The 21,020-nt window shown below is 41.6% G+C and overlaps 80 pseudogenes; all 80 read right to left on the bottom strand.

Annotated features, from left to right (window-relative positions):
- Positions 1–30: 30 nt before the first annotated feature.
- LOC142673865 (5S ribosomal RNA) lies at positions 31–149 on the bottom strand (annotated as a pseudogene).
- A 67-nt stretch (positions 150–216) lies between these two features.
- LOC142673327 (5S ribosomal RNA) lies at positions 217–335 on the bottom strand (annotated as a pseudogene).
- A 253-nt stretch (positions 336–588) lies between these two features.
- Positions 589–707, bottom strand: LOC142674161 (5S ribosomal RNA; annotated as a pseudogene).
- A 67-nt stretch (positions 708–774) lies between these two features.
- On the bottom strand, positions 775–893 carry LOC142673743 (5S ribosomal RNA; annotated as a pseudogene).
- Positions 894–1,146: 253 nt separating this feature from the next.
- Positions 1,147–1,265, bottom strand: LOC142674032 (5S ribosomal RNA; annotated as a pseudogene).
- Positions 1,266–1,332: 67 nt separating this feature from the next.
- Positions 1,333–1,451, bottom strand: LOC142673676 (5S ribosomal RNA; annotated as a pseudogene).
- Positions 1,452–1,704: 253 nt separating this feature from the next.
- On the bottom strand, positions 1,705–1,823 carry LOC142673709 (5S ribosomal RNA; annotated as a pseudogene).
- Positions 1,824–1,890: 67 nt separating this feature from the next.
- LOC142674279 (5S ribosomal RNA) lies at positions 1,891–2,009 on the bottom strand (annotated as a pseudogene).
- Positions 2,010–2,448: 439 nt separating this feature from the next.
- LOC142674413 (5S ribosomal RNA) lies at positions 2,449–2,567 on the bottom strand (annotated as a pseudogene).
- A 438-nt stretch (positions 2,568–3,005) lies between these two features.
- Positions 3,006–3,124, bottom strand: LOC142674449 (5S ribosomal RNA; annotated as a pseudogene).
- A 67-nt stretch (positions 3,125–3,191) lies between these two features.
- On the bottom strand, positions 3,192–3,310 carry LOC142674467 (5S ribosomal RNA; annotated as a pseudogene).
- A 67-nt stretch (positions 3,311–3,377) lies between these two features.
- On the bottom strand, positions 3,378–3,496 carry LOC142674011 (5S ribosomal RNA; annotated as a pseudogene).
- Positions 3,497–3,563: 67 nt separating this feature from the next.
- On the bottom strand, positions 3,564–3,682 carry LOC142673572 (5S ribosomal RNA; annotated as a pseudogene).
- Positions 3,683–3,749: 67 nt separating this feature from the next.
- On the bottom strand, positions 3,750–3,868 carry LOC142673555 (5S ribosomal RNA; annotated as a pseudogene).
- A 67-nt stretch (positions 3,869–3,935) lies between these two features.
- On the bottom strand, positions 3,936–4,054 carry LOC142674278 (5S ribosomal RNA; annotated as a pseudogene).
- Positions 4,055–4,121: 67 nt separating this feature from the next.
- On the bottom strand, positions 4,122–4,240 carry LOC142673766 (5S ribosomal RNA; annotated as a pseudogene).
- A 67-nt stretch (positions 4,241–4,307) lies between these two features.
- LOC142673189 (5S ribosomal RNA) lies at positions 4,308–4,426 on the bottom strand (annotated as a pseudogene).
- A 439-nt stretch (positions 4,427–4,865) lies between these two features.
- On the bottom strand, positions 4,866–4,984 carry LOC142674614 (5S ribosomal RNA; annotated as a pseudogene).
- Positions 4,985–5,423: 439 nt separating this feature from the next.
- Positions 5,424–5,542, bottom strand: LOC142673570 (5S ribosomal RNA; annotated as a pseudogene).
- A 67-nt stretch (positions 5,543–5,609) lies between these two features.
- LOC142673554 (5S ribosomal RNA) lies at positions 5,610–5,728 on the bottom strand (annotated as a pseudogene).
- A 67-nt stretch (positions 5,729–5,795) lies between these two features.
- On the bottom strand, positions 5,796–5,914 carry LOC142674276 (5S ribosomal RNA; annotated as a pseudogene).
- A 67-nt stretch (positions 5,915–5,981) lies between these two features.
- LOC142673344 (5S ribosomal RNA) lies at positions 5,982–6,100 on the bottom strand (annotated as a pseudogene).
- Positions 6,101–6,167: 67 nt separating this feature from the next.
- On the bottom strand, positions 6,168–6,286 carry LOC142674618 (5S ribosomal RNA; annotated as a pseudogene).
- A 439-nt stretch (positions 6,287–6,725) lies between these two features.
- Positions 6,726–6,844, bottom strand: LOC142674497 (5S ribosomal RNA; annotated as a pseudogene).
- Positions 6,845–6,911: 67 nt separating this feature from the next.
- Positions 6,912–7,030, bottom strand: LOC142674606 (5S ribosomal RNA; annotated as a pseudogene).
- A 67-nt stretch (positions 7,031–7,097) lies between these two features.
- LOC142673695 (5S ribosomal RNA) lies at positions 7,098–7,216 on the bottom strand (annotated as a pseudogene).
- Positions 7,217–7,283: 67 nt separating this feature from the next.
- Positions 7,284–7,402, bottom strand: LOC142673255 (5S ribosomal RNA; annotated as a pseudogene).
- Positions 7,403–7,469: 67 nt separating this feature from the next.
- On the bottom strand, positions 7,470–7,588 carry LOC142674275 (5S ribosomal RNA; annotated as a pseudogene).
- A 439-nt stretch (positions 7,589–8,027) lies between these two features.
- LOC142673288 (5S ribosomal RNA) lies at positions 8,028–8,146 on the bottom strand (annotated as a pseudogene).
- A 67-nt stretch (positions 8,147–8,213) lies between these two features.
- On the bottom strand, positions 8,214–8,332 carry LOC142673694 (5S ribosomal RNA; annotated as a pseudogene).
- Positions 8,333–8,399: 67 nt separating this feature from the next.
- On the bottom strand, positions 8,400–8,518 carry LOC142673230 (5S ribosomal RNA; annotated as a pseudogene).
- A 253-nt stretch (positions 8,519–8,771) lies between these two features.
- Positions 8,772–8,890, bottom strand: LOC142674213 (5S ribosomal RNA; annotated as a pseudogene).
- Positions 8,891–8,957: 67 nt separating this feature from the next.
- On the bottom strand, positions 8,958–9,076 carry LOC142674412 (5S ribosomal RNA; annotated as a pseudogene).
- A 67-nt stretch (positions 9,077–9,143) lies between these two features.
- LOC142673482 (5S ribosomal RNA) lies at positions 9,144–9,262 on the bottom strand (annotated as a pseudogene).
- Positions 9,263–9,701: 439 nt separating this feature from the next.
- LOC142674103 (5S ribosomal RNA) lies at positions 9,702–9,820 on the bottom strand (annotated as a pseudogene).
- Positions 9,821–9,887: 67 nt separating this feature from the next.
- Positions 9,888–10,006, bottom strand: LOC142673486 (5S ribosomal RNA; annotated as a pseudogene).
- A 67-nt stretch (positions 10,007–10,073) lies between these two features.
- LOC142674470 (5S ribosomal RNA) lies at positions 10,074–10,192 on the bottom strand (annotated as a pseudogene).
- A 67-nt stretch (positions 10,193–10,259) lies between these two features.
- Positions 10,260–10,378, bottom strand: LOC142674066 (5S ribosomal RNA; annotated as a pseudogene).
- Positions 10,379–10,631: 253 nt separating this feature from the next.
- Positions 10,632–10,750, bottom strand: LOC142673252 (5S ribosomal RNA; annotated as a pseudogene).
- Positions 10,751–10,817: 67 nt separating this feature from the next.
- On the bottom strand, positions 10,818–10,936 carry LOC142673403 (5S ribosomal RNA; annotated as a pseudogene).
- Positions 10,937–11,003: 67 nt separating this feature from the next.
- Positions 11,004–11,122, bottom strand: LOC142674536 (5S ribosomal RNA; annotated as a pseudogene).
- A 67-nt stretch (positions 11,123–11,189) lies between these two features.
- LOC142673827 (5S ribosomal RNA) lies at positions 11,190–11,308 on the bottom strand (annotated as a pseudogene).
- A 67-nt stretch (positions 11,309–11,375) lies between these two features.
- LOC142674115 (5S ribosomal RNA) lies at positions 11,376–11,494 on the bottom strand (annotated as a pseudogene).
- Positions 11,495–11,746: 252 nt separating this feature from the next.
- LOC142674315 (5S ribosomal RNA) lies at positions 11,747–11,865 on the bottom strand (annotated as a pseudogene).
- Positions 11,866–11,932: 67 nt separating this feature from the next.
- On the bottom strand, positions 11,933–12,051 carry LOC142673639 (5S ribosomal RNA; annotated as a pseudogene).
- A 253-nt stretch (positions 12,052–12,304) lies between these two features.
- LOC142673229 (5S ribosomal RNA) lies at positions 12,305–12,423 on the bottom strand (annotated as a pseudogene).
- Positions 12,424–12,861: 438 nt separating this feature from the next.
- On the bottom strand, positions 12,862–12,980 carry LOC142673901 (5S ribosomal RNA; annotated as a pseudogene).
- A 67-nt stretch (positions 12,981–13,047) lies between these two features.
- Positions 13,048–13,166, bottom strand: LOC142673553 (5S ribosomal RNA; annotated as a pseudogene).
- A 67-nt stretch (positions 13,167–13,233) lies between these two features.
- On the bottom strand, positions 13,234–13,352 carry LOC142674274 (5S ribosomal RNA; annotated as a pseudogene).
- Positions 13,353–13,419: 67 nt separating this feature from the next.
- On the bottom strand, positions 13,420–13,538 carry LOC142674273 (5S ribosomal RNA; annotated as a pseudogene).
- A 67-nt stretch (positions 13,539–13,605) lies between these two features.
- Positions 13,606–13,724, bottom strand: LOC142674411 (5S ribosomal RNA; annotated as a pseudogene).
- A 253-nt stretch (positions 13,725–13,977) lies between these two features.
- Positions 13,978–14,096, bottom strand: LOC142674272 (5S ribosomal RNA; annotated as a pseudogene).
- Positions 14,097–14,349: 253 nt separating this feature from the next.
- On the bottom strand, positions 14,350–14,468 carry LOC142673502 (5S ribosomal RNA; annotated as a pseudogene).
- A 253-nt stretch (positions 14,469–14,721) lies between these two features.
- LOC142673622 (5S ribosomal RNA) lies at positions 14,722–14,840 on the bottom strand (annotated as a pseudogene).
- Positions 14,841–14,907: 67 nt separating this feature from the next.
- LOC142673755 (5S ribosomal RNA) lies at positions 14,908–15,026 on the bottom strand (annotated as a pseudogene).
- Positions 15,027–15,477: 451 nt separating this feature from the next.
- LOC142674093 (5S ribosomal RNA) lies at positions 15,478–15,596 on the bottom strand (annotated as a pseudogene).
- A 67-nt stretch (positions 15,597–15,663) lies between these two features.
- On the bottom strand, positions 15,664–15,782 carry LOC142673562 (5S ribosomal RNA; annotated as a pseudogene).
- Positions 15,783–16,035: 253 nt separating this feature from the next.
- On the bottom strand, positions 16,036–16,154 carry LOC142673326 (5S ribosomal RNA; annotated as a pseudogene).
- A 67-nt stretch (positions 16,155–16,221) lies between these two features.
- On the bottom strand, positions 16,222–16,340 carry LOC142674627 (5S ribosomal RNA; annotated as a pseudogene).
- A 67-nt stretch (positions 16,341–16,407) lies between these two features.
- On the bottom strand, positions 16,408–16,526 carry LOC142673779 (5S ribosomal RNA; annotated as a pseudogene).
- A 67-nt stretch (positions 16,527–16,593) lies between these two features.
- Positions 16,594–16,712, bottom strand: LOC142673438 (5S ribosomal RNA; annotated as a pseudogene).
- Positions 16,713–16,965: 253 nt separating this feature from the next.
- LOC142674445 (5S ribosomal RNA) lies at positions 16,966–17,084 on the bottom strand (annotated as a pseudogene).
- A 67-nt stretch (positions 17,085–17,151) lies between these two features.
- On the bottom strand, positions 17,152–17,270 carry LOC142673963 (5S ribosomal RNA; annotated as a pseudogene).
- A 67-nt stretch (positions 17,271–17,337) lies between these two features.
- Positions 17,338–17,456, bottom strand: LOC142674444 (5S ribosomal RNA; annotated as a pseudogene).
- A 253-nt stretch (positions 17,457–17,709) lies between these two features.
- Positions 17,710–17,828, bottom strand: LOC142673956 (5S ribosomal RNA; annotated as a pseudogene).
- Positions 17,829–17,895: 67 nt separating this feature from the next.
- Positions 17,896–18,014, bottom strand: LOC142674314 (5S ribosomal RNA; annotated as a pseudogene).
- Positions 18,015–18,266: 252 nt separating this feature from the next.
- On the bottom strand, positions 18,267–18,385 carry LOC142673339 (5S ribosomal RNA; annotated as a pseudogene).
- Positions 18,386–18,638: 253 nt separating this feature from the next.
- On the bottom strand, positions 18,639–18,757 carry LOC142673707 (5S ribosomal RNA; annotated as a pseudogene).
- A 67-nt stretch (positions 18,758–18,824) lies between these two features.
- On the bottom strand, positions 18,825–18,943 carry LOC142673196 (5S ribosomal RNA; annotated as a pseudogene).
- Positions 18,944–19,010: 67 nt separating this feature from the next.
- LOC142674068 (5S ribosomal RNA) lies at positions 19,011–19,129 on the bottom strand (annotated as a pseudogene).
- Positions 19,130–19,196: 67 nt separating this feature from the next.
- Positions 19,197–19,315, bottom strand: LOC142673793 (5S ribosomal RNA; annotated as a pseudogene).
- Positions 19,316–19,382: 67 nt separating this feature from the next.
- LOC142673495 (5S ribosomal RNA) lies at positions 19,383–19,501 on the bottom strand (annotated as a pseudogene).
- Positions 19,502–19,568: 67 nt separating this feature from the next.
- LOC142674337 (5S ribosomal RNA) lies at positions 19,569–19,687 on the bottom strand (annotated as a pseudogene).
- Positions 19,688–19,754: 67 nt separating this feature from the next.
- Positions 19,755–19,873, bottom strand: LOC142673383 (5S ribosomal RNA; annotated as a pseudogene).
- A 67-nt stretch (positions 19,874–19,940) lies between these two features.
- Positions 19,941–20,059, bottom strand: LOC142673317 (5S ribosomal RNA; annotated as a pseudogene).
- A 67-nt stretch (positions 20,060–20,126) lies between these two features.
- Positions 20,127–20,245, bottom strand: LOC142673491 (5S ribosomal RNA; annotated as a pseudogene).
- A 67-nt stretch (positions 20,246–20,312) lies between these two features.
- Positions 20,313–20,431, bottom strand: LOC142674663 (5S ribosomal RNA; annotated as a pseudogene).
- A 67-nt stretch (positions 20,432–20,498) lies between these two features.
- On the bottom strand, positions 20,499–20,617 carry LOC142673643 (5S ribosomal RNA; annotated as a pseudogene).
- A 67-nt stretch (positions 20,618–20,684) lies between these two features.
- LOC142673581 (5S ribosomal RNA) lies at positions 20,685–20,803 on the bottom strand (annotated as a pseudogene).
- Positions 20,804–20,870: 67 nt separating this feature from the next.
- On the bottom strand, positions 20,871–20,989 carry LOC142674271 (5S ribosomal RNA; annotated as a pseudogene).
- Between the last annotated feature and the right edge of the window lie 31 nt (positions 20,990–21,020).

The following is a 21,020-nucleotide window of genomic DNA, read 5'->3' as shown; positions in this document are numbered from 1 at the left end:
GTGAAACAAAATCTAAACGACATAATAAAAAGTCAACCGCACCACGGATTCCCAGACAGTCTCCCACACTGGTACTAGTGAGGCCTTAAGCTGTGTAACTTCAGCGATCTGACGAGAGCAGGCACATTCAGCTTAGAATGCCCATTGACACTAAACGCTTTAATCCATAGTCCTTTTTAATCGATTGTGAAACAAAATCTAAACGACATAATAAAAAGGCAACCGCACCACGGATTCCCAGACAGTCTCCCACACTGGTACTAGCGAGGCCTTAAGCTGTGTAACTTCTGCGATCTGACGAGAGCAGGCACATTCAGCTTAGAATGGCCATTAACGTTATATGCTTTCATCCATAGTCCTATTTAATCTATTGTGAAACAAAATCTAAACGACATAATAAAAAGTCAACCGCACCACGGATTCCCAGACAGTCTCCCACACTGGTACTAGCGAGGCATTAAGCTGTGTAACTTCTGCGATCTAACTAGAGCAGGCACATTCAGCTTAGAATGGCCATTGACATTAAATGCTTTAATCCATAGTCCTTTTTAATCGATTGTGAAACAAAATCTAAACGACATAATAAAAAGTCAACCGCACCACGGATTCCCAGACAATCTCCCACACTGGTATTAGCGAGGACTTAAGCTGTGTAACTTCTGCGATCTGACGAGAGCAGGCACATTCAGCTTAGAATGGCCATTGACATTAAAAGCCTTAATCCATAGTCCTATTTAATCTATTGTGAAACAAAATCTAAACAACATAATAAAAAGTCAACCGCGCCACGGATTCCCAGACAGTCTCCCACACTGGTACTAGGGAGGCCTTAAGCTGTGTAACTTCTGCGATCTGACGAGAGCAGGGACATTCAGCTTAGAATGGCCATTGACATTAAAGGTTTTAATCCATAGTCCTTTTTAATCGATTGTGAAACAAAATCTAAACGACATAATAAAAAGTCAACCGCACCACGGACTCCCAGACAGTCTCCCACACTTGTACTAGCGAGGCATTAAGCTGTGCAACTTCTGCGATCTGACGAGAGCAGGGACATTCAGCTTAGAATGGCCATTGACGTTAAATGCTTTAATCCATAGTCCTATTTAATCTATTGTGAAACAAAATCTAAACGACATAATAAAAAGTCAACCGCACCACGGATTCCCAGACACTCTCCCACACTGGTACTAGCGAGGCCTTAAGCTGTGTAACTTCTGCGATCTAACGAGAGCAGGCACATTCAGCTTAGAATGGCCATTGGCATTAAATGCTTTAATCCATAGTCCTTTTTAATCGATTGTGAAACAAAATCTAAACGACATAATAAAAATTCAACCGCACCACGGATTCCCAGACAGTCTCCCACACTGGTACTAGCGAGGCCTTAAGCTGTGTAACTTCTGCAATCTGACGAGAGCAGGCACATTCAGCTTAGAATGGCCATTGACGTTAAATGCTTTAATCCATAGTCCTATTTAATCTATTGTGAAACAAAATCTAAACGACATAATAAAAAGTCAACTGCACCACGGATTCCCAGACAGTCTCCCACACTGGTACTAGCGAGGCCTTAAGCTGTGTAACTTCTGCAATCTGACGAGAGCAGGGAAATTAAGCTTAGAATTGCCATTGACATTAAATGCTTTAATCCATAGTCCTTTTTAATCGATTGTGAAACAAAATCTAAACGACATAATAAAAATTCAACCGCACCACGGATTCCCAGACAGTCTCCCACACTGGTACTAGCGAGGCCTTAAGCTGTGTAACTTCTGCGATCTGACGAGAGCAGGCACATTTAGCTTAGAATGGCCATTGACATTAAATGCTTTAATCCATAGTCCTTTTTAATCGATTGTGAAACAAAATCTAAACGACATAATAAAAAGTCAACCGCACCACGGATTCCCAGACAGTCTCCCACACTGGTACTAGCGAGGCCTTAAGCTGTGTAACTTCTGCGATCTGACGAGAGCAGGCACATTCAGCTTAGAATGGCCATTGACATTAAATGATTTAATCCATAGTCCTTTTTAATCGATTGTGAAACAAAATCTAAACGACATAATAAAAATTCAACCGCACCACGGATTCCCAGACAGTCTCCCACACTGGTACTAGCGAGGCGTTAAGCTGTATAACTTCAGCGATCTAACGAGAGCAGGCACATTCAGCTTAGAATGGCCATTGACATTAAATGCTTTAATCCATAGTCCTTTTTAATCGATTGTGAAACAAAATCTAAACGACATAATAAAAAGTCAACCGCACCACGGATTCCCAGACAGTCTCCCACACTGGTACTAGCAAGGCCATAAGCTGTGTAACTTCTGCGATCTGACGATAGCAGGCACATTCAGCTTAGAATGGCCATTGACATTAAAAGCCTTAATCCATAGTCCTATTTAATCTATTGTGAAACAAAATCTAAACAACATAATAAAAAGTCAACCGCACCACGGATTCCCAGACAGTCTCCCACACTGGTACTAGCGAGGCCTTAAGCTGTGTAACTTCTGCGATCTGACGAGAGCAGGGACATTCAGCTTAGAATGGCCATTGACATTAAATGCTATAATCCATAGTCCTTTTTAATCGATTGTGAAACAAAATCTAAACGACATAATAAATATTCAACCGCACCACGGATTCCCAGACAGTCTCCCACACTGGTACTAGCGAGGCCTTAAGCTGTGTAACTTCTGCGTTCTGACGAGGGCAGCACATTCAGCTTAGAATGGCCATTGACGTTAAATGCTTTAATCTATAGTCCTATTTAATCTATTGTGAAACAAAATTTAAACGACATAATAAAAAGTCAACCACTCCACGGATTCCCAGACAGTCTCCCACACTGGTACTAGCGAGGCCTTAAGCTGTGTAACTTCTGCGTTCTGACGAGAGCAGGCACATTCAGCTTAGAATGGCCATTGACGTTAAATGCTTTAATCTATAGTCCTATTTAATCTATTGTGAAACAAAATCTAAACGACATAATAAAAAGTCAACCGCACCACGGATTCCCAGACAGTCTCCCACACTGGTACTAGCGAGGCCTTAAGCTGTGTAACTTCTGCGATCTGACGAGAGCAGGCACATGCAGCTTAGAATGGCCATTGACATTAAATGCTTTAATCCATAGTCCTTTTTAATCGATTGTGAAACAAAATCTAAACGACATAATAAAAAGTCAACCGCACCACGGATTCCCAGATAGTCTCCCACACTAGTACTACCGAGGTCTTAAGCTGTGTAACTTCTGCGATCTGACGAGAGCAGGCACATTCAGCTTAGAATTGCCATTGACATTAAATGCTTTAATCCATAGTCCTTTTTAATCGATTGTGAAACAAAATCTAAACGACATAATAAAAAGTCAACCGCACCACGGATTCCCAGACAGTCTCCCACACTTGTACAAGCGAGGCCTTAAGCTGTGTAACTTCTGTGATCTGACGAGAGCAGGCACATTCAGCTTAGAATGGCCATTGACATTAAATGTTTTAATCCATAGTCCTTTTTAATCGATTGTGAAACAAAAGCTAAACGACATAATAAAAAGTCAACCGCACCACGGATTCCCAGACAGTCTCCCACACTGGTACTAGCGAGGCCTTAAGCTGTGTAACTTCTGCGATCTGACGAGAGCAGGGACATTCAGCTTAGAATGGGCATTGACATTAAATGCTTTAATCCATAGTCCTTTTTAATCGATTGTGAAACAAAATCTAAACGACATAATAAAAATTCAACCACACCACGGATTCCCAGACAGTCTCCCACAATGGTACTAGTGAGGCCTTAAGCTGTGTAACTTCTGCGTTCTGACGAGAGCAGGCACATTCAGCTTAGAATGGCCATTGACGTTAAATGCTTTAATCCATAGTCCTATTTAATCTATTGTGAAACAAAATCTAAACGACATAATAAAAAGTCAACCGCACCACGGATTCCCAGACAGTCTCCCACACTGGTACTAGCGAGGCCTTAAGCTGTGTAACTTCTGCGATCTGACGAGAGCAGGCACATTCAGCTTAGAATGGCCATTGACATTAAAAGCCTTAATCCATAGTCCCATTTAATCTATTGTGAAACAAAATCTAAACAACATAATAAAGAGTCAACCGCACCACGGATTCCCAGACAGTCTCCCACACTGGTACTAGTGAGGCCTTAAGCTGTGTAACTTCTGCGATCTGACGAGAGAAGGCACATTCAGCTTAGAATGGCCATTGACATTAAAAGCCTTAATCCATAGTCCTATTTAATCTATTGTGAAACAAAATCTAAACAACATAATAAAAAGTCAACGGCACCACGGATTCCCAGACAGTCTCCCACACTGGTACTAGCGAGGCCTTAAGCTGTGTAATTTCTGCGATCTGACGAGAGGAGGGACATTCAGCTTAGAATGGCCATTGACATTAAATGATTTAATCCATAGTCCTTTTTAATCGATTGTGAAACAAAATCTAAACGACATAATAAAAATTCAACCGCACCACGGATTCCCAGACAGTCTCCCACACTGGTACTAGCGAGGCGTTAAGCTGTGTAACTTCAGCGATCTAACGAGAGCAGGCACATTCAGCTTAGAATGGCCATTGACATTAAATGCTTTAATCCATAGTCCTTTTTAATCGATTGTGAAACAAAATCTAAACGACATAATAAAAAGTCAACCGTACCACGGATTCACAGACAGTCTCCCACACTGGTACAAGCAAGGCCATAAGCTGTGTAACTTCTGCGATCTGACGATAGCAGGCACATTCAGCTTAGAATGGCCATTGACATTAAAAGCCTTAATCCATAGTCCTATTTAATCTATTGTGAAACAAAATCTAAACGACATAATAAAAAGTCAACCGCACCACGGATTCCCAGACAGTCTCCCACACTGGTACTAGCGAGGCCTTAAGCTGTGTAACTTCTGTGATCTGACGAGAGCAGGCACATTCAGCTTAGAATGGCAATTGACATTAAATGATTTAATCCATAGTCCTTTTTAATCGATTGTGAAACAAAATCTAAACGACATAATAAAAATTCAACCGCACCACGGATTCCCAGACAGTCTCCCACACTGGTACTAGCGAGGCGTTAAGCTGTGTAACTTCAGCGATCTAACGAGAGCAGGCACATTCAGCTTAGAATGGCCATTGACATTAAATGCTTTAATCCATAGTCCTTTTTAATCGATTGTGAAACAAAATCTAAACGACATAATAAAAAGTCAACCGTACCACGGATTCACAGACAGTCTCCCACACTGGTACAAGCAAGGCCATAAGCTGTGTAACTTCTGCGATCTGACAATAGCAGGCACATTCAGCTTAGAATGGCCATTGACATTAAAAGCCTTAATCCATAGTCCTATTTAATCTATTGTGAAACAAAATCTAAACAACATAATAAAAAGTCAACCGCACCACGGATTCCCAGACAGTCTCCCACACTGGTACTAGCGAGGCCTTAAGCTGTGTAACTTCTGCGATCTGACGAGAGCAGGGACATTCAGCTTAGAATGGGCATTGACATTAAATGCTTTAATCCATAGTCCTTTTTAATCGATTGTGAAACAAAATCTAAACGACATAATAAAAATTCAACCACACCACGGATTCCCAGACAGTCTCCCACAATGGTACTAGTGAGGCCTTAAGCTGTGTAACTTCTGCGTTCTGACGAGAGCAGGCACATTCAGCTTAGAATGGCCATTGACGTTAAATGCTTTAATCCATAGTCCTATTTAATCTATTGTGAAACAAAATCTAAACGACATAATAAAAAGTCAACCGCACCACGGATTCCCAGACAGTCTCCCACACTGGTACTAGCGAGGCCTTAAGCTGTGTAACTTCTGCGATCTGACGAGAGCAGGCACATTCAGCTTAGAATGGCCATTGACATTAAAAGCCTTAATCCATAGTCCCATTTAATCTATTGTGAAACAAAATCTAAACAACATAATAAAGAGTCAACCGCACCACGGATTCCCAGACAGTCTCCCACACTGGTACTAGCGAGGCCTTAAGCTGTGTAACTTCTGCTATCTGACGAGAGCAGGCACATTCAGCTTAGAATGGCCATTGACATTAAAAGCCTTAATCCATAGTCCTATTTAATCTATTGTGAAACAAAATCTAAACAACATAATAAAAAGTCAACGGCACCACGGATTCCCAGACAGTCTCCCACACTGGTACTAGCGAGGCCTTAAGCTGTGTAACTTCTGCGATCTGACGAGAGCAGGGACATTCAGCTTAGAATGGCCATTGACATTAAATGATTTAATCCATAGTCCTTTTTAATCGATTGTGAAACAAAATCTAAACGACATAATAAAAATTCAACCGCACCACGGATTCCCAGACAGTCTCCCACACTAGTACTAGCGAGGCGTTAAGCTGTGTAACTTCAGCGATCTAACGAGAGCAGGCACATTCAGCTTAGAATGGCCATTGACATTAAATGCTTTAATCCATAGTCCTTTTTAATCGATTGTGAAACAAAATCTAAACGACATAATAAAAAGTCAACCGTACCACGGATTCACAGACAGTCTCCCACACTGGTACAAGCAAGGCCATAAGCTGTGTAACTTCTGCGATCTGACGATAGCAGGCACATTCAGCTTAGAATGGCCATTGACATTAAAAGCCTTAATCCATAGTCCTATTTAATCTATTGTGAAACAAAATCTAAACAACATAATAAAAAGTCAACCGCACCACGGATTCCCAGACAGTCTCCCACAATGGTACTAGCGAGGCCTTAAGCTGTGTAACTTCTGCGATCTGACGAGAGCAGGGACATTCAGCTTAGAATGGCCATTGACATTAAATGCTATAATCCATAGTCCTTTTTAATCGATTGTGAAACAAAATCTAAACGACATAATAAAAATTCAACGGCACCACGGATTCCCAGACAGTCTCCCACACTGGTACTAGCGAGGCCTTAAGCTGTGTAACTTCTGCGTTCTGACGAGAACAGGCACATTCAGCTTAGAATGGCCATTTACGTTAAATGCTTTAATCTATAGTCCTATTTAATCTATGGTGAAACAAAATCTAAACGACATAATAAAAATTCAACCACACCACGGATTCCCAGACAGTCTCCCACACTGGTACTAGCGAGGCCTTAAGCTGTGTAACTTCTGCGCTCTGACGAGAGCAGGCACATTCAGCTTAGAATGGCCATTGATGTTAAATGTTTTAATCCATAGTCCTTTTTAATCGATTGTGAAACAAAATCTAAACGACATAATAAAAATTCAACCGCACCACGGATTCCCAGACAGTCTCCCACACTGGTACTAGCGAGGCCTTAAGCTGTGTAACTTCTGCGATCTGACGAGAGCAGGAACATTCAGCTTAGAATGGCCATTGACATTAAATGCTTTAATCCATAGTCCTTTTTAATCGATTGTGAAACAAAATCTAAACGACATAATAAAAAGTCAACCGCACCACGGATTCCCAGACAGTCTCCCACACTGGTACTAGCGAGGCCTTAAGCTGTGTAACTTCTGCGATCTGACGAGAGCAGGCACATTCAGCTTAGAATGGCCATTGACATTAAATGCTTTAATCCATAGTCCTTTTTAATCGATTGTGAAACAAAATCTAAACGACATAATAAAAATTCAACCGCACCACGGATTCCCAGACAGTCTCCCACACTGGTACTAGCGAGGCGTTAAGCTGTGTAACTTCAGCGATCTAACGAGAGCAGGCACATTCAGCTTAGAATGGCCATTGACATTAAATGCTTTAATCCATAGTCCTTTTTAATCGATTGTGAAACAAAATCTAAACGACATAATAAAAAGTCAACCGTACCACGGATTCACAGACAGTCTCCCACACTGGTACAAGCAAGGCCATAAGCTGTGTAACTTCTGCGATCTGACGATAGCAGGCACATTCAGCTTAGAATGGCCATTGACATTAAAAGCCTTAATCCATAGTCCTATTTAATCTATTGTGAAACAAAATCTAAACAACATAATAAAAAGTCAACCGCACCACGGATTCCCAGACAGTCTCCCACACTGGTACTAGCGAGGCCTTAAGCTGTGTAACTTCTGCGTTCTGACGAGAACAGGCACATTCAGCTTAGAATGGCCATTTACGTTAAATGCTTTAATCTATAGTCCTATTTAATCTATTGTGAAACAAAATCTAAACGACATAATAAAAATTCAACCACACCACGGATTCCCAGACAGTCTCCCACACTGGTACTAGCGAGGCCTTAAGCTGTGTAACTTCTGCGCTCTGACGAGAGCAGGCACATTCAGCTTAGAATGGCCATTGATGTTAAATGTTTTAATCCATAGTCCTTTTTAATCGATTGTGAAACAAAATCTAAACGACATAATAAAAATTCAACCGCACCACGGATTCCCAGACAGTCTCCCACACTGGTACTAGCGAGGCCTTAAGCTGTGTAACTTCTGCGATCTGACGAGAGCAGGCACATTCAGCTTAGAATGGCCATTGACATTAAATGCTTTAATCCATAGTCCTTTTTAATCGATTGTGAAACAAAATCTAAACGACATAATAAAAAGTCAACCGCACCACGGATTCCCAGACAGTCTCCCACACTGGTACTAGCGAGGCGTTAAGCTGTGTAACTTCTGCGATCTGACGAGAGCAGTCACATTCAGCTTAGAATGGCCATTGTCATTAAATGCTTTAATCCATAGTCCTTTTTAATCGATTGTGAAACAAAATCTAAACGACATAATAAAAAGTCAACCGCACCACGGATTCCCAGACAGTCTCCCACACTGGTACTAGCGAGGCCTTAAGCTGTGTAACTTCTGTGATCTGACGACAGCAGGCACATTCAGCTTAGAATGGCCATTGACATTAAAAGCCTTAATCCATAGTCCTATTTAATCTATTGTGAAAAAAAATCTAAACAACATAATAAAAAGTCAACCGCACCACGGATTCCCAGACAGTCTCCCACACTGGTACTAGCGAGGCCTTAAGCTGTGTAACTTCTGCGATCTGACGAGAGCAGGGACATTCAGCTTAGAATGGCCATTGACATTAAATGCTTTAATCCATAGTCCTTTTTAATCGATTGTGAAACAAAATCTAAACGACATAATAAAAATTCAACCACACCACGGATTCCCAGACAGTCTCCCAAACTGGTACTAGCGAGGCCTTAAGCTGTGTAACTTCTGCGTTCTGACGAGAGCAGGCACATTCAGCTTAGAATGGCCATTGACGTTAAATGCTTTAATCCATAGTCCTATTTAATCTATTGTGAAACAAAATCTAAACGACATAATAAAAAGTCAACCGCACCACGGATTCCCAGACAGTCTCCCACACTGGTACTAGCGAGGCGTTAAGCTGTGTAACTTCTGCGATCTAACAAGAGCAGGCAAATTCAGCTTAGAATGGCCATTGACATTAAATGCTTTAATCCATAGTCCTTTTTAATCGATTGTGAAACAAAATCTAAACGACATAATAAATAGTCAACCGCACCAAGGATTCCCAGACAGTCTCCCACACTGGTACTAGCAAGGCGTTAAGCTGTGTAACTTCTGCGATCTAACGAGAGGAGGCAAATTCAGCTTAGAATGGCCATTGACATTAAATGCTTTAATCCATAGTCCTTTTTAATCGATTGTGAAACAAAATCTAAACGACATAATAAAAAGTCAACCGCACCACGGATTCACAGACAGTCTCCCACACTGGTACTAGCGAGGCCTTAAGCTGTGTAACTTCTGCGATCTGACGAGAGAAGGCACGTTCAGCTTAGAATGGCCATTGACATTAAAAGCCTTAATCCATAGTCCTATTTAATCTATTGTGAAACAAAATCTAAACCACATAATAAAAAGTCAACCACACCACGGATTCCCAGACAGTCTCCCACACTGGTACTAGCGAGGCCTTAAGCTGTGTAACTTCTGCGATCTGACGAGAGCAGACACATTCAGCTTAGAATGGCCATTGACATTAAATGCTTTAATCCATAGTCCTTTTTAATCGATTGTGAAACAAAATCTAAACGACATAATAAAAAGTCGACGGCACCACGGATTCCCAGACAGTCTCCCACACTGGTACAAGCGAGGCCTTAAGCTGTGTAACTTCTGCGATCTGACGAGAGCAGGGACATTCAGCTTAGAATGGCCATTGACATTAAATGCTTTAATCCATAGTCCTTTTTAATCGATTGTGAAACAAAATCTAAACGACATAATAAAAATTCAACCACACCACGGATTCCCAGACAGTCTCCCACACTGGTACTAGCGAGGCCTTAAGCTGTGTAACTTCTGCGATCTGACGAGAGCAGTCACATTCAGCTTAGAATGGCCATTGACGTTAAATGCTTTAATCCATAGTCCTATTTAATCTATTGTGAAACAAAATCTAAACGACATAATAAAAAGTCAACCGCACCACGGATTCCCAGACCGTCTCCCACACTGGTACTAGCGAGGCGTTAAGCTGTGCAACGTCTGCGATCTAACGAGAGCAGGCACATTCAGCTTAGAATGGCCATTGACATTAAATGCTTTAATCCATAGTCCTTTTTAATCGATTGTGAAACAAAATCTAAACGACATAATAAAAAGTCAACCGCACCACGGATTCCCAGACAGTCTCCCACACTGGTACTAGCGAGGCCTTAAGCTGTGTAACTTCTGCGATCTGACGAGAGCAGGCACATTCATCTTAGAATGGCCATTGACATTAAAAGGCTTAATCCATAGTCCTATTTAATCTATTGTGAAACAAAATCTAAACAACATAATAAAAAGGCAACCGCACCACGGATTCCCAGACAGTCTCCCACACTGGTACTAGCGAGGCCTTAAGCTGTGTAACTTCTGCGATCTGACGAGAGCAGGGACATTCAGCTTAGAATGACCATTGACATTAAATGCATTAATCCATAGTCCTTTTTAATCGATTGTGAAACAAAATCTAAACGACATAATAAAAATTCAACCGCACCACGGATTCCCAGACAGTCTCCCACACTGGTACTAGCGAGGCCTTAAGCTGTGTAACTTCTGCGTTCTGACGAGAGCAGGCACATTCAGCTTAGAATGGCCATTGACGTTAAATGCTTTAATCCATAGTCCTATTTAATCTATTGTGAAACAAAATCTAAACGACATAATAAAAAGTCAACTGCACCACGGATTCCCAGGCAGTCTCCTACACTGGTACCAGCGAGGCGTTAAGCTGTGTAACTTCTGCGATCTAACGAGAGCAGGCACATTCAGCTTAGAATGGCCATTGACATTAAATGCTTTAATCCATAGTCCTTTTTAATCGATTGTGAAACAAAATCTAAACGACATAATAAAAAGTCAACCGCACCACTGATTCCCAGACAGTCTCACACACTGGTACTAGCGAGGCCTTAAGCTGTGTAACTTCTGCGTTCTGACGAGAGCAGGCACATTCAGCTTGGAATGGCCATTGACGTTAAATGCTTTAATCCATAGTCCTATTTAATCTATTGTGAAACAAAATCTAAACGACATAATAAAAATTCCACCGCACCACGGATTCCCAGACAGTCTCCCACACTGGTACTAGCGAGGCCTTAAGCTGTGTAACTTCTGCGATCTGACGAGAAAGGCACATTCAGCTTAGAATGGCCATTGACATTAAATGCTTTAATCCATAGTCCTTTTTAATCGATTGTGAAACAAAATCTAAACGACATAATAAAAAGTCAACCGCACCACGGATTCCCAGACAGTTTCCCACACTGGTACTAGCGAGGCCTTAAGCTGTGTAACTTCTGCGATCTGACGAGAGCAGGTACATTCAGCTTAGAATGGCCATTGACATTAAATGCTTTAATCCATAGTCCTTTTTAATCGATTGTGAAAGAAAATCTAAACGACATAATAAAAAGTCAACCGCACCACGGATTCCCAGACAGTCTCCCACACTGGTACTAGCGAGGCCTTAAGCTGTGTAACTTCTACGATCTGACGAGAGCAGACACATTCAGCTTAGAATGGCCATTGACATTAAATGCTTTAATCCATAGTCCTTTTTAATCGATTGTGAAACAAAATCTAAACGACATAATAAAAAGTCAAACGCACCACGGATTCCCAGACAGTCTCCCACACCGGTACAAGCGAGGCCTTAAGCTGTGTAACTTCTGCGATCTGACGAGAGCAGGGACATTCAGCTTAGAATGGCCATCGACATTAAATGCTTTAATCCATAGTCCTTTTTAATCGATTGTGAAACAAAATCTAAACGACATAATAAAAATTCAACCGCACCACGGATTCCCAGACAGTCTCCCACACTGGTACTAGCGAGGCCTTAAGCTGTGTAACTTCTGCGATCTGACGAGAGCAGGCACATTCAGCTTAGAATGGCCATTGACGTTAAATGCTTTAATCCATAGTCCTATTTAATCTATTGTGAAACAAAATCTAAACGACATAATAAAAAGTCAACCGCACTACGGATTCCCAGACACTCTCCCACACTGGTACTAGCGAGGCGTTAAGCTGTGTAACTTCTGCGATCTAACGAGAGCAGGCACATTCAGCTTAGAATGGCCATTGACGTTAAATGCTTTAATCCATAGTCCTTTTTAATCGATTGTGAAACAAAATCTAAACGACATAATAAAAAGTCAACCGCACCACGGATTCCCAGACAGTCTCCCACACTGGTACTAGCGAGGCCTTAAGCTGTGTAACTTCTGCGATCTGACGAGAAAGGCACATTCAGCTTAGAATGGCCATTGACATTAAATGCTTTAATCCATAGTCCTTTTTAATCGATTGTGAAACAAAATCTAAACGACATAATAAAAAGTCAACCGCACCACGGATTCCCAGACAGTCTCCCACACTGGTACAAGCGAGGCCTTAAGCTGTGTAACTTCTGCGATCTGACGAGAGCAGGGACATTCAGCTTAGAATGGGCATTGACATTAAATGCTTTAATCCATAGTCCTTTTTAATCGATTGTGAAACAAAATCTAAACGACATAATAAAAATTCAACCACACCACGGATTCCCAGACAGTCTCCCACAATGGTACTAGTGAGGCCTTAAGCTGTGTAACTTCTGCGTTCTGACGAGAGCAGGCACATTCAGCTTAGAATGGCCATTGACGTTAAATGCTTTAATCCATAGTCCTATTTAATCTATTGTGAAACAAAATCTAAACGACATAATAAAAAGTCAACCGCACCACGGATTCCCAGACAGTCTCCCACACTGGTACTAGCGAGGCCTTAAGCTGTGTAACTTCTGCGATCTGACGAGAGCAGGCACATTCAGCTTAGAATGGCCATTGACATTAAAAGCCTTAATCCATAGTCCCATTTAATCTATTGTGAAACAAAATCTAAACAACATAATAAAGAGTCAACCGCACCACGGATTCCCAGACAGTCTCCCACACTGGTACTAGCGAGGCCTTAAGCTGTGTAACTTCTGCGATCTGACGAGAGCAGGCACATTCAGCTTAGAATGGCCATTGACATTAAAAGCCTTAATCCATAGTCCTATTTAATCTATTGTGAAACAAAATCTAAACAACATAATAAAAAGTCAACCGCACCACGGATTCCCAGACAGTCTCCCACACTGGTACTAGCGAGGCCTTAAGCTGTGTAACTTCTGCGATCTGACGAGAGCAGGGACATTCAGCTTAGAATGGCCATTGACATTAAATGATTTAATCCATAGTCCTTTTTAATCGATTGTGAAACAAAATCTAAACGACATAATAAAAATTCAACCGCACCACGGATTCCCAGACAGTCTCCCACACTGATACTAGCGAAGCGTTAAGCTGTGTAACTTCAGCGATCTAACGAGAGCAGGCACATTCAGCTTAGAATGGCCATTGACATTAAATGCTTTAATCCATAGTCCTTTTTAATCGATTGTGAAACAAAATCTAAACGACATAATAAAAAGTCAACCGCACCACGGATTCCCAGACAGTCTCCCACACTGGTACTAGCGAGGCCTTAAGCTGTGTAACTTCTGCGATCTGACGAGAGCAGGCACATTCAGCTTAGAATGGCCATTGACATTAAAAGCCTTAATCCATAGTCCCATTTAATCTATTGTGAAACAAAATCTAAACAACATAATAAAGAGTCAACCGCATCACGGATTCCCAGACAGTCTCCCACACTGGTACTAGCGAGGCCTTAAGCTGTGTAACTTCTGCGATCTGACGAGAGCAGGCACATTCAGCTTAGAATGGCCATTGACATTAAAAGCCTTAATCCATAGTCCTATTTAATCTATTGTGAAACAAAATCTAAACAACATAATAAAAAGTCAACCGCACCACGGATTCCCAGACAGTCTCCCACACTGGTACTAGCGAGGCCTTAAGCTGTGTAACTTCTGCGATCTGATGAGAGCAGGGACATTCAGCTTAGAATGGCCATTGACATTAAATGATTTAATCCATAGTCCTTTTTAATCGATTGTGAAACAAAATCTAAACGACATAATAAAAATTCAACCGCACCACGGATTCCCAGACAGTCTCCCACACTGGTACTAGCGAGGCGTTATGCTGTGTAACTTCAGCGATCTAACGAGAGCAGGCACATTCAGCTTAGAATGGCCATTGACATTAAATGCTTTAATCCATAGTCCTTTTTAATCGATTGTGAAACAAAATCTAAATGACATAATAAAAAGTCAACCGTACCACGGATTCACAGACAGTCTCCCACACTGGTACTAGCGAGGCCTTAAGCTGTGTAACTTCTGCGTTCTGACGAGAACAGGCACATTCAGCTTAGAATGGCCATTGACGTTAAATGCTTTAATCTATAGTCCTATTTAATCTATTGTGAAACAAAATCTAAACGACATAATAAAAATTCAACCACACCACGGATTCCCAGACAGTCTCCCACACTGGTACTAGCGAGGCCTTAAGCTGTGTAACTTCTGCGCTCTGACGAGAGCAGGCACATTCAGCTTAGAATGGCCATTGACATTAAATGCTTTAATCCATAGTCCTTTTTAATCGATTGTGAAACAAAATCTAAACGACATAATAAAAAGTCAACCGCACCACGGATTCCCAGACAGTCTCCCACACTGTCTCCCACACTGGTACTAGCGAGGCGTTAAGCTGTGTAACTTCTGTGATCTGACGAGAGCAGGCACATTCAGCTTAGAATGGCCATTGACATTAAATGCTTTAATCCATAGTTCTTTTTAATCGATTGTGAAACAAAATCTAAACGACATAATAAAAAGTCAACCGCACCACGGAATCCCAGACAGTCTCCCACACTGGTACTAGCGAGGCCTTAAGCTGTGTAACTTCTGCGCTTTGACGAGAGCAGGCACATTCAGCTTAGAATGGCCATTGACGTTAAAAGCCTTAATCCATAGTCCTATTTAATCTATTGTGAAACAAAATCTAAACGACATAATAAAAAGTCAACTGCACCACGGATTCCCAGACAGTCTCCCACACTGGTACTAGCGAGGGCTTAAACTGTGTAACTTCTGCGATCTGACGAGAGCAGGGACATTCAGCTTAGAATTGCCATTGACTTTAAATACTTTAATCCATAGTCCTTTTTAATCGATTGTGAAACAAAATCTAAACGACATAATAAAAATTCAACCGCACCACGGATTCCCAGACAGTCTCCCACACTGGTACTAGCGAGGCCTTAAGCTGTGTAACTTCTGCGATCTGACGAGAGCAGGCACATTCAGCTTAGAATGGCCATTGTCATTAAATGCTTTAATCCATAGTCCTTTTTAATCGATTGTGAAACAAAATCTAAACGACATAATAAAAAGTCAACCGCACCACGGATTCCCAGACAGTCTCCCACACTGGTACTAGCGAGGCCTTAAGCTGTGTAACTTCTGTGATCTGACGACAGCAGGCACATTCAGCTTTGAATGGCCATTGACATTAAAAGCCTTAATCCATAGTCCTATTTAATCTATTGTGAAAAAAAATCTAAACAACATAATAAAAAGTCAACCGCACCACGGATTCCAAGACAGTCTCCCACACTGGTACTAGCGAGGCCTTAAGCTGTGTAACTTCTGCGATCTGACGAGAGCAGGGACATTCAGCTTAGAATGGCCATTGACATTAAATGCTTTAATCCATAGTCCTTTTTAATCGATTGTGAAACAAAATCTAAACGACATAATAAAAATTCAACCGCACCACGGATTCCCAGACAGTCTCCCAAACTGGTACTAGCGAGGCCTTAAGCTGTGTAATTTCTGCGTTCTGACGAGAGCAGGCACATTCAGCTTAGAATGGCCATTGACGTTAAATGTTTTAATCCATAGTCCTTTTTAATCGATTGTGAAACAAAATCTAAACGACATAATAAAAAGACAACCGCACCACGGATTCCCAGACAGTCTCCCACACTGGTACTAGCGAGGCCTTAAACTGTGTAACTTCTGCAATCTGACGAGAGCAGGCACATTCAGCTTAGAATGGCCATTGACATTAAATGCTTTAATCCATAGTCCTTTTTAATCGATTGTGAAACAAAATCTAAACGACATAATAAAAAGTCAACCGCACCACGGATTCCCAGACAGTCTCCCACACTGGTACTAGCGAGGCCTTAAGCTGTGTAACTTCTGCAATCTGACGAGAGCAGGCACATTCAGCTTAGAATGGCCATTAACGTTAAAAGCCTTAATTCATAGTCCTATTTAATCTATTGTGAAACAAAATCTAAACAACATAATAAAAAGCCAACCGCTCCACGGATTCCCAGACAGTCTCCCACACTGGTACTAGCGAGGCCTTAAGCTGTGTAACTTCTGCGATCTGATGAGAGCAGGCACATTCAGCTTAGAATGGCCATTGACATTAAATGCTTTAATCCATAGTCCTTTTTAATCGATTGTGAAACAAAATCTAAACGACATAATAAAAAGTCAACTGCACCACGGATTCCCAGACAGTCTCCCACACTGGTACTAGCGAGGCCTTAAGCTGTGTAACTTCTGCGATCTGACGAGAGCAGGGACATTCAGCTTAGAATGGCCATTGACATTAAATGCTTTAATCCATAGTCCTTTTTAATCGATTGTGAAACAAAATCTAAACGACATAATAAAAATTCAACCGCACTACGGATTCCCAGACAGTCTCCCACACTGGTACTAGCGAGGCCTTAAGCTGTGTAACTTCTGCGATCTGACGAGAGCAGGGACATTCAGCTTAGAATGGCCATTGACATTAAATGCTTTAATCCATAGTCCTTTTTAATCGATTGTGAAACAAAATCTAAACGACATAATAAAAAGTCAACTGCACCACGGATTCCCAGACAGTCTCCCACACTGGTACTAGCGAGGCCTTAAGCTGTGTAACTTCTGCGATCTGACGAGAGCAGGGACATTCAGCTTAGAATGGCCATTGACATTAAATGCTTTAATCCATAGTCCTTTTTAATCGATTGTGAAACAAAATCTAAACGACATAATAAAAATTCAACCGCACTACGGATTCCCAGACAGTCTCCCACACTGGTACTAGCGAGGCCTTAAGCTGTGTAACTTCTGCGATCTGACAAGAGCAGGGACATTCAGCTTAGAATGGCCATTGACATTAAAAGCTTTAATCCATAGTCCTTTTTAATTTATTGTGAAACAAAATCTAAACGACATAATAAAAAGTCAACCGCACCACGGATTCCCAGACAGTCTCCCACACTGGTACTAGCGAGGCGTTAAGCTGTGTAACTTCTGCGATCCAACGAGAGCAGGCACATTCAGCTTAGAATGGCCATTGACATTAAATGCTTTAATCCATAGTCCTTTTTAATCGATTGTGAAACAAAATCTAAACAACATAATAAAAAGTCAACCGCACCACTGATTCCCAGACAGTCTCCCACACTGGTACTAGCGAGGCCTTAAGCTGTGTAACTTCTGCGATCTGACGAGAGCAGGCACATTCAGCTTAGAATGGCGATTGACATTAAAAGCCTTAATCCATAGTCATATTTAATCTATTGTGAAACAAAATCTAAACAACATAATAAAAGTCAACCGCACCACGGATTCCCAGAGAGTCTCCCACACTGGTACTAGCGAGGCCTTATGCTGTGTAACTTCTGCTATCTGACGAGAGCAGGGACATTCAGCTTAGAATGGCCATTAACATTAAATGCTTTAATCCATAGTCCTTTTTAATCGATTGTGAAACAAAATCTAAACGACATAATAAAAATTCAACCGCACCACGGATTCCCAGACAGTTTCCCACACTGGTACTAGCGAGGCCTTAAGCTGTGTAACTTCTGCGTTCTGACGAGAGCAGGCACATTCAGCTTAGAATGGCCATTGACGTTAAATGCTTTAATCCATAGTCCTATTTAATCGATTGTGAAACAAAATCTAAACGACATAATAAAAAGTCAACCGCACCACGGATTCCCAGACAGTCTCCCACACTGGTACTAGCGAGGATTTAAGCTGTGTAACTTCTGCGATCTGCCGAGAGCAGGCACATTCAGCTTAGAATGGCCATTGACGTTAAATGCTTTAATCCATAGTCCTTTTTAATCGATTGTGAAACAAAATCTAAACGACATAATAAACATTCAACCGCACCACGGATTCCCAGACAGTCTCCCACACTGGTACTAGCGAGGCCTTAAGCTGTGTAACTTCTGCGAACTGACGAGAGCAGGCACATTCAGCTTAGAATGGCCATTGACGTTAAATGATTTAATCCATAGTCCTTTTTAATCGATTGTGAAACAAAATCTAAACGACATAATAAAAAGTCAACCGCACCACGGATTCCCAGACAGTCTCCCACACTGGTACTAGCGAGGCCTTAAGCTGTGTAACTTCTGCAATCTGACGAGAGCAGGCACATTCAGCTTAGAATGGCCATTGACATTAAATGCTTTAATCCATAGTCCTTTTTAATCGATTGTGAAACAAAATCTAAATGACATAATAAAAAGGCAACCGCACCACGGATTCCCAGACAGTCTCCCACAATAGTACTAGCGAGGCGTTAAGCTGTGTAACTTCTGCGATCTAACGAGAGCAGGCACATTCAGCTTAGAATGGCCATTGACATTAAATGCTTTAATCCATAGTCCTTTTTAATCGATTGTGAAACAAAATCTAAACAACATAATAAAAAGTCAACCGCACCACTGATTCCCAGACAGTCTCCCACACTGGTACTAGCGAGACCTTAAGCTGTGTAACTTCTGCGATCTGACGAGAGCATGCACATTCAGCTTAGAATGGCGATTGACATTAAAAGCCTTAATCCATAGTCCTATTTAATCTATTGTGAAACAAAATCTAAACAACATAATAAAAAGTCAACCGCACCACGGATTCCCAGAGAGTCTCCCACACTGGTACTAGCGAGGCCTTAAGCTGTGTAACTTCTGCGATCTGACGAGAGCATGGACATTCAGCTTAGAATGGCCATTGACATTAATTGCTTTTATCCATAGTCCTTTTTAATCGATTGTGAAACAAAATCTAAACGACATAATAAAAAGTCAACCGCACCACGGATTCCCAGACAGTTTCCCACACTGGTACTAGCGAGGCCTTAAGCTGTGTAACTTCTGCGTTCTGACGAGAGCAGGCACATTCAGCTTAGAATGGCCATTGACGTTAAATGCTTTAATCCATAGTCCTATTTAATCTATTGTGAAACAAAATCTAAACGACATAATAAAAAGTCAACCGCACCACGGATTCCCAGACAGTCTCCCACACTGGTACTAGCGAGGGCTTAAGCTGTGTAACTTCTGCGATCTGACGAGAGCAGGCACATTCAGCTTAGAATGGCCATTGACATTAAAAGCCTTAATCCATAGTCCTATTTAATCTATTGTGAAACAAAATCTAAACAACATAATAAAAAGTTAACCGCACCACGGATTCCCAGACAGTCTCCCATACTGGTACTAGCGAGGCCTTAAGCTGTGTAACTTCTGCGATCTGACGAGAGCAGGGACATTCAGCTTAGAATGGCCATTGACATTAAATGCTTTAATCCATAGTCCTTTTTAATCGATTGTGAAACAAAATCTAAACGACATAATAAAAATTCAACCGCACCACGGATTCCCAGACAGTCTCCCACACTGGTACTAGCAAGGCCTTAAGCTGTGTAACTTCTGCGATCTGACGAGAGCAGGCACATTCAGCTTAGAATGGCCATTGACGTTAAATGATTTAATCCATAGTCCTTTTTAATCGATTGTGAAACAAAATCTAAACGACATAATAAAAAGTCAACCACACCACGGATTCCCAGAGAGTCTCCCACATTGGTACTAGCGAGGCCTTAAGCTGTGTAACTTCTGCGATCTGACGAGAGCAGGCACATTCAGCTTAGAATGGCCATTGACATTAAATGCTTTAATCCATAGTTCTTTTTAATCGATATTGAAACAAAATCTAAACGACATAATAAAAAGTCAACTGCACCACGGATTCCCAGACAGTCTCCCACACTAGTACTAGCGAGGCGTTAAGCTGTGTAACTTCTGCGATCTAACGAGAGCAGGCACATTCAGCTTAGAATGGCCATTGACATTAAATGCTTTAATCCATAGTCCTTTTTAATCGATTGTGAAACAAAATCTAAACGACATAATAAAAAGACAACCGCACCACGGATTCCCAGACAGTCTCCAACGCTGGTACTAGCGAGGCCTTAAGCTGTGTAACTTCTGCGTTCTGACGAGAGCAGGCACATTCAGCTTAGAATGGCCAATGACATTAAATGCTTTAATCCATAGTCCTATTTAATCTATTGTGAAACAAAATCTAAACGACATAATAAAAAGTCAACCGCACCACGGATTCCCAGACAGTCTCCCACACTGGTACTAGCGAGGCCTTAAGCTGTGTAACTTCTGCGATCTGACGAGAGCAGGCACATTCAGCTTAGAATGGCCATTGACATTAAATGCTTTAATCCATAGTCCTCTTTAA

The sequence above is a fragment of the Rhinoderma darwinii genome (genome assembly GCF_050947455.1).
Source record: "Rhinoderma darwinii isolate aRhiDar2 chromosome 1 unlocalized genomic scaffold, aRhiDar2.hap1 SUPER_1_unloc_5, whole genome shotgun sequence".
Classification (NCBI taxonomy): Eukaryota; Metazoa; Chordata; class Amphibia; order Anura; family Rhinodermatidae; genus Rhinoderma; species Rhinoderma darwinii.
Note: the sequence above shows the minus strand (reverse complement) of the source record. Positions and strands in the feature narration are given on the sequence as shown.